Genomic DNA, 8885 nt, shown 5'->3' on the forward strand with positions numbered 1-8885 from the left:
ATTTTTAAAAAAATTTTTATTTCATGAGTGAAACCAAATAAATTCAAAAAAGTAAACTAAGATAATTTTTTTAATACATTATTGATGACCTAGACGACAAAGAAAAGAGGGGCAATCGAGCCCTCGAGAATTTTGTTTTTCGTTAAAGCACTTCTTTTACATTGGAAATGAATGTTTAAAAATTGAATAATGTTTTGACTGTTGAAATGTTTGAAATTGATATCTAATTAATATCTACTTAAATTTAAAACAATGCTTCTCATTAAAAAAAGAGGGGGGGGGAGGTGAAAGAAGCTATAGCAGTTGCTTTTAAAAATTTAATAAAAATATTTGGTAAAAAAAAAAACTGGAGAAACCCTAAAAATATATGCCTTTTGACAGTTATTATTGATATATTTTTTATTCATCCTATTAAGCTTATAACTTGTTAAGAATATTCATCCACATTAAATTCATCCAAGTTTAAGCTTGTTAATGAAGAATAATTATTTTAACTGTACAATTAATTTTATATTTCATGATTTTTTTTAAATGAAAAGTAAAATCAATTTACAAAATTAGTTTTTTAATCTTTCATTTGTATTAAATTTATAAAAAAATATCTTTCAAAAAACTGGTAAGGTTAATAAAAAACTATGTATTATTTGAAACACATCATTCAAAGTTCCAATAAAATAAAAATTTAAATTCTTTAAAAAGAAGTACTTGAGTAAAGATTACAAGTGATATTTTTGATCATTTGAACTTGTTTATTTAAAAGTGGCTAACTTTTGAGCCTTGATACATACACTGGGGAAAAAGTATTTACAGTGATTTATAGTTTTCAGAAAAATCATTCATTTCCTGTGATTGATGATTTTTTTTCTTTTTTTTTTTTACAAATTATAACAAATTTATTAAAATTTATGCTAAAATAATTTTTAAGCTTTTGCCTTACATAATAGTTTAGCGCCAAATTAAAAAAAAAAATTAAAAATAAATAATGAAAAAAAGAAGACATTAAAAAGTAGACACTATTTTTAAAAAAAAAATTTTTTTTCTCTCAATGGAATTACTAATCTCTAAACGAAAAGGTATATTAGTAGTTAAACTTTTAAATCAATAGATCACATTTTATGCAATTTAAATTCAATATTTCAACAATAATCAATAAATTAATACTCACAGTCAAAATTTGTTGGATTAAATCGAAATACAACTGATATAGGTACTACGTTTTGATTCCCACAATCACTTGAGGACAAGACCATACTAAATGTTGTTCTAATTCGGAGTATAGAACACGAACTAAACAAAATGAAACAAGAAAGAACATGGGAACGAAATTCAAGGAATAACACATTTTTGAGAGGCATTCAAAGCCCCCTCTTTTTCAGTGAATGACAGAAACGAACAACTCTATTTCTGTTCATCTTTCTGTTCCTGTTCTTGTTCTTCAAGAGCATTTGCAACATCGATGAGACGTATGGCTGGAAAAAAAAAATTTTCTTTTAATATTTCATTTTAATCACTATCACTCGTAAACAATATTTTTAACAAATTAATTTGAATTTTTGCAAAAAAAAAAAAAAAAAAAAAAAAAAAAAAAAAAAAAAAAAGCAACTTGTATTTTTGCATATTGCAACATTTAAATACCTCGGTAAAGTTTGGTTCTTCATTACTGAAGTAGTGTAGCAGAGGGGGAAAACAAAAGAAGTTTTTGCTCCTGGCCCCAATTAGGCTATTTCGGGCCCTGGCTCTACTTCCGGTTAAAGAGTATACAGCTTCTAACTACAGCATATTCTATGAGGCGATATTTTCAAACAGATAATTTTTCTTTTAATAAAGGAAATAAACTAGCTACGCGACGATAACCCCCGAAAATGAGGTATTCAAACTGCACTTGTTGACCATAAATGACTACCTTTTAATTATTATTATTATTATTTTTTTTATTTTTTTTTAATTTTATTTATTTATTTATTTATTTTTTTGGCCACCCTTATTTTGAACTCAAAGCTAAGAATTAGATTCGGGGCTAACTTTGTCTTTTTAAGCCAAATAAATAAAAATCCAATTTTCATATAGTATTCGTTAGACCACTTTTTGACCACAAATAACCACCTTTTAGTTTTTTTTTGCCACTTTTATTTCAGTTGTAATCATAAAAATAGGGTTTGAGGGAAACGTGAATTTAGACGCCAAAAATCAGAAAAATAAAAAACTTTTAACTGCCTTCGTTTGATCACAAATGACCACCTCTCAATTTATTTTTTTTTAACATCCTTATTTTAGCTGTAATCATAAAAAAGAGGTTTGGGAGCAAGTTGAAGTTACCCCTTGAAAATGAGGAAAATTAAAAAATTTCAAGTGCATTCGTGTAACCAATTTTGGCTACAAATGCCCACCATTTAGTTTTTTTTTCTTCTTTTTTTTTTAAACGATTCTTATTTTAGTCGTAATTATAACAATAAAGTTTGAGGGTAGAATTAAATTAGGTCTCGAAAATGGGAAAAATAAAAGATTTCAACAGCATTCGCTTGAGCATTTTTTGAGCCTAAGTGACCAGGTTTTAATTTTTTACCATCCTTATTTTTGCCGTAATCACAAAAAAAAAATATATAGTTTTTATCGAAGTTATACTTATACGCAGCATGAAATTATCCTTGAAATGAGAAATTGAAACTGAATTCGAATGTTTAATTAGAAGGAAATAATTTGGCGTGATAGGGGGCGCGATTGTTCTTGTTTTCCAGTTGCGTCATCTATGCCCAAGAATTCGACTTCTGCCACACCCGTTTATAGGAAAGACCCATTCGTACATCCATTCATTCATCCACAGATCGTAATTTTGACCTGCACTAGAGAACGATCCATATCTAATTCAGTACCCCAAGAGTTATAATTTATTATGAGAACATGGAGTACTTTGTGACTAGATAGATTTAACGGGCACCAGTCGCCATTTACTACATAGGGAGTCTTCGGCGAGCTGCATCAGAACTAACTCTGGTTCACACGAATATGAGTCCTGAACCCTGCCAACCAGACTATCCCGGTCTAATTAGTTTATGAAATATTGAAGTAAAAGAAATAAGGTATGTACTATAAAGCAAAAGCAATGGAGTAAAAGTATTTATTTGTCTAGAGCATGGGTCGCCAAACTTTTTTGATCATCGACCCCTGTATAATTTTTCGAAATCTNTATACAACTTTGATCTCAGAAATATAAAGTATGTAACTTTTTTCTGAAGAAATTTAATATTTTTAGAGATTTTTAAAAATTATAGTGTTTTTTTAAGACAAGTAAAAATTTGAATGAATCAATTAAATTTATCATCCATGAGGATTGAAACTGTGTGATTAGTATTGCAATTCAGTTAAATTTTAAAAAGAACTTTAAAATTTATGCGAACATTTATAATTTATGAACAGATTATATTTGGGAGTTTCTTTCAGATATTTCTTAATATTTTGACAGTTGAATCTTTATAAACAATTGGCCAATTTTTTATCTTAAATCCCCTCGAAACTCCACATTTAATTTATTTCTGCACTAAATTTACGTGACTTAAACCGGCTTCAACCATATAGGAACTAGGAAATGCTAGCATAAATGGCTGAGCTATTTCGTAAAGTTTTACATATTTTTGCATTATATTTATATTTGTCTAAAACTTGCTTATTGTTAAATTTTTAATATTGCATCTTTGCTTCAAGATCCTATAATAATTCAGCAAGCTCATCTTGCAGTTTTGTCGCGGGCTGTACTAATCCATATTATTAATGCTTACCTTCTTTTTTACATGTATTGATAATTGAAATTTATATCTAAACTAAACGAATGATATAGAAACAATAACTAATTATCCAAAACTATAAAAGTTTTAATAATGACTCTGCAAATATTCAAAACTGTTCACAGTTTGCAAAGATAGCTGAAACTGCGTATGATATTTGCGTTTGTAACGCTGATACGTAAATACTTGTTTCCCCCGAATAAATATGTTTAATAATTTATGTTCTATAAAGAAACTGATATTAAGTCAATTATAAAAAAAAATCACAAATTTTACATACTCAATTAGGTATGTGTGATTTGCGTATTAGGAACTGTTTTTTCTTCGACCCCCATTCTACCCCCTGGTTCAGATCGAGCCCCGCTTTTGTTAAATAGACCCCTGAGGGTCTATATAGACCACTTTAGCGACCTCTGGTCTAGAGGAACCGCAAGAAATCGTCATTGATGGCAATGTTGTTTAAAATATAACAATTGTAATAAAATAAATATCTTATGCACTAAAAAAAAGTTAACGGAAAAAAGGTTAGTGGGAAATTCGTTTAGGAAATCCGTACAAAATCGACATTCCCAGTTGACGCTTAACTAATACGTATTACTGACGGTAATATGTACTGCTGGTATTACGGTAATTGGTGCAATTTTGATTATAATTCTGCAACAGGTTTTTCCGTAGTTTCAGAAAATATTTTTTTTCAGTGGTAGCAAAGGTAGTGTATTAATATTTTAATGAGTTAGAATTAAAATTACTTTTGTCCACTACTACTTATAAATATTCGTTTATAAGTAGTGGTGGATCGGTAGTAGTGGTTATAAATATTCGTCGGGAAATTCGTTTAGGAAATCCGTACAAAATCGACATTCCCAGCTGACGCTTAAATAATATGTATTACTGACGGTAATATGTACTGCTGGTATTACGGTAATTGGTGCAGTTTTGATTATAATTCTGCAACAGGTTTTTCCGTAGTTTCAGAAATTTTTTTTTTCAGTGGTAGCAAAGGTAGTGTATTAATATTTTAATGAATTAGAATTAAAATTACTTTTGTCCACCACTACTTATAAATATTTTAGCATAGATAACACGAGAGAGACATGGTGATGCTCTAAAATCCTTATCTAGTTCTAATAAAAATTCTATGTTTCTTTTTTAAAAACAAAAACAGTCGGTTTTAGTTGGTAGGTACTTTATTTAGGTCGCACTAGAGCTGCGCAATGGGCTATTGGCGACGGTCTGGGAAACATCTCTGAAGATGATCCGAGGACATGCCACCGCAATTTTGATCCACTGCAGATGGGATAACACACTTGGTTTGGTATCCCGACAACCTGCGCGCGAAGTCGAACACTTTACAGTTGAGCAGTTTAACGAGGACCTATACCGCTCACCCTCGGTCCCTACGCAGACTGATCCAAGTGGTCATCCATCCGCTTACTGACCCCGGAGCCAGTGATTTGCTGGGAACCGCGTCTTAACGATCACTCCACTACGGGAAGCTGAGAGATAAGGAAAGAATGCATAGCTAGATTTGAACGAAGGCTTTACTTCCGTGATATCTTCGGTTTTTTGGTGATATAAATTGGAATATAATTTTTTTTGAATAATTTATTCATCAAATTAAATATTTTTGTCTTTATAAAATGTATCATATTCACCTTTAATTATTTATTTGCCAACACAATCAACGAAACCATTTCAGTGTTTTTATAATATCTTCTCTTTTAATTGCTTTATTTTCAATATTCCTAATTATTTTGTTTTTCATGTAATTGCTTTCAATTAATATAATTTTTAAACTTGTTTGCCATGTTTTAACTCTTCCTTTACAGCACGCTTAGGCAAACGACCTTTAGTGGGTCTGTTGAGTTGTAGGATTAGGCACTACGTCGCGGGACCGCACACGCGTCTTCTGGGTGATGACTATGTGGTTTCCGTGTCCTGAGATGCCTGGGTCCCTCGGACCTCCAGAATGCTGGGGATGATTATTTTACACAGAGGCCATGAAAAGCCGTAAACCCGCTTAACGAGTCTGCTAGCCAGCTGCGGTGACCAAACATTCTGATCGAGCTGTGACGGCTCAGGGCCTCCCAATGAGGTGTACCGGGTTCGAATCCCAGCGATGACTGGTCGATACAAATTCTGCACCCAGCTGAGACCGACTACAGTGCTGACGTATCATATGGTAGACTCAGTGGTAGACGAATCATGGGTGAGAGTCCTCTTGACGTCAGACTAACAGTGGGAGGTTTTCGTGGTTTTCCTTCTATATGTAACGCAAATGCGGTTTAGTCCCATCTAAAAGCCCTCCACGAAATCAAATTTCTCCCAGTACTTGATCCAGGAGTTCCCTCGTCTTCTGGATTGGTTCAAAATGACAAGACTACGGGGTTGAATATTAACTGTCGTAAACCCCAAAATTGGGTCGGCTGCTCAACGACGCTTATAAAATAAAAATAAAAAACTTTATGATCGCTTTGCTGGGTGAGAGGAAAATAGCAAAATGTCTGCTGAATTATATCAAATAATTGCTATGCCGTTAATTGAAAGGTTATCAGGTACTTTGTTCCTTCGCATTTATTAATAACACAACTTGCTTTACTTATTTTTATTTCGATGTAAAAGAAAAAGGGATTTATTGAAACTAGTTTTGACGTCATTCGTTTCTCCCGTCGCCTCTTCCTCGTTCTAACCTATTTATTTGTTCACATTTTACTTTAGGTAAGAAAAATAACCATTTGATTGTAAGCGTTGGTGGTATAACGGTTAGCATAGCTGCCTTCCAAGCAGTTGACCCGGGTTCGACTCCCGGCCAACGCATGAATTTTTGTTTTGATCATAATAACATTTATTTGATTAAAAAAAACTTTGCTCTTTACTCATTACGTAGCAAACCTTATGAAGTCTTTTTCAATATTTTTAAATATCTCCTGTGTAGTAATCCATTAGTTATTTCAAAAGTTAATCTCAGCGTTTTATGTGTCTACTATTCCAGTACAGGTGATAAGGTATAATGAAACCAACTCAAGGAGATTTTAAAACGTAGTTAAGCTACCCGGAGACAGTACAAAGAAACAGATGAAAAAAAATCTGAATTTTAGATGTGGCCCACCACTATACTACCTCAAGCCTTTCATTAAATTTTGTAAGCTTTGCAAGAAAACGCAAAATAATAGTCTCCATCCTATTTGAAACAAATAACAGTCTGATAACCTTTTTCACCGTTTTTCCACGTCCCCTATAATTATTTTACTGCAGAGTGGATGCATGCATGCCGAAGACATGCCATCGCAATTTTGATCCTCTGCAGAGGGCTTTAGTTGACAGCCTCTGACGAATGAATTTCGAAAAAAATTTTGAAGGGTTATATACTATAGAATATACTAATAAAGGTATAAAATATTATATTGATATGTTTGGTGATTATTAAACCTGCTCCAATACTAAGTAGTTTTAATGTCGATACTTAGGTAATAAGTTTCTTAAGCCGTACTGGATAATGCACCGGAAAAAATTACTTGATAGGGGTAAATTTTGACAATTATTAGTTAACCGCGAGCAATGGCATTGTGGCGTCATCACAGAAGTGTCCATTAAAATGCAACGAGCGGGTGGAAGAAGCCGATCAGCCAAATGCAAATCAGCTTTCCCGAACGGCGCGAGCCTACACTCAACGAGTATAAAAAGCAACTCGCCGTTCGATTTTAAGAAATTTCTGGATATTGATTTTATCGATAATAATAGGAGCTTCAGTCCGATCACAGCTTTTATCCTAAGCGACTGCGTTCTTTCGAAACATTTTAGTTAATCATATCTAGACGAACTCTGCACCAAAGAAGCCCGGCTACCGGGGAGGGAGTCTTCCCCAGGGCCGTTTTATCCATTAGGCACTGTAGGCAACTGCCTAGGGGCCCCTCCACGTTCAAGGGCCCTGGGCTACAGAGAAAAAAATTGACAATGTTTCTTAAACAGTAAAAATTTAATTCGAAATTTCAATGACGATTGTCTTGCTCTGTACATTACATCGACGCTATTTTAGTACATTTCTGAACGCATTCCAAATTAGATATTAATATTTTGGTAGTTAGTTCATATATAACGCAGTAATATAACCGCAAGCAATTTTATCGCGGTAATTTTAACGCCGACTATTCAGATGACTATACAGCAAGAGCAGCTTTCTAAACACAACACGCTTGAAAAACGCGCAAAATTCTACGTTGTGAATGCACACTTACTGTTCTGGTACCTATTTTAGATTTTTAATTTCACAGAGAGAATTATTTGACGACTACGAGACTAAGGCAAATGAGAAAACTGATACTCAATACAGTGATGAGAATCAGCGTGTGCGAAAAAGGAAAAGGCATCACGATGACGGACCTGCAAAAGAAGTTGTGCTCAGAGGAAAAGAGAAATTAAAAGTTGATACATATTTGCCAGTACTAGACATGCTGCGTACAGAACTGTCGCGGCGCCTAGAAGCTTACCGGGAAATAAATGATCTGTTTTGGTTTCTAACAGATTTCTCGACAAAATCCGACGTTGAAATTAGACAGGCTTGCACAAAGTTTAAGGAACATTATTTCGAGGATATTGAGCCTGAGTTTATAGACGAAATGGTGCAGTATAAATACTTCATCTTACAATTAGAAGACTCCGGAAGAAAAAAATTGTGCCTGCCGAAGAATCTTACAAACTGATTATTGGTAACATGGCACAATCAACTTTCCCGAATGTAATGACAGCTTTGCAAATATATAGAAGTCTAATGATTACAAACGCCACTGGTGAACGAAACTTTTCCAAATTGAAATTAATCAAAAGCTGTCTTCGTTCAACTATGTCTCAAAACCGTTTAAATTCATTCGCCATAATGGCAATTGAAAATAATGTATTGGAAAAGGTTAACTTTCAGGATGTCTTGAACGATTTTGTAACAAAAAAAGTTAGAAGAGTTAATATTTAAGCTTATTGTATGATTTTTTTTAAATGCATATATTAATTACTTATATTCTTTTCGTTTGATTCAATATTTTTATTGAATAATGTGATAATATACCTATGTAGTAAAAAACAGCGTAATTATGAATAAAGTGTTGTGTTAGC

The 8885-nt window shown here is 32.9% G+C and overlaps 1 non-coding gene across 1 annotated transcript; it reads left to right on the plus strand.

Annotated features, from left to right (window-relative positions):
- The first annotated feature begins 6524 nt into the window (after positions 1-6524).
- TRNAG-UCC (transfer RNA glycine (anticodon UCC)) lies at positions 6525-6596 on the plus strand. The gene has a single exon. It is a non-coding gene; the product is annotated as a tRNA-Gly (tRNA).
- Positions 6597-8885: the final 2289 nt, after the last annotated feature.

Source organism: Parasteatoda tepidariorum, chromosome 10 (genome assembly GCF_043381705.1).
Source record: "Parasteatoda tepidariorum isolate YZ-2023 chromosome 10, CAS_Ptep_4.0, whole genome shotgun sequence".
NCBI classification, from domain to species: domain Eukaryota; kingdom Metazoa; phylum Arthropoda; class Arachnida; order Araneae; family Theridiidae; genus Parasteatoda; species Parasteatoda tepidariorum.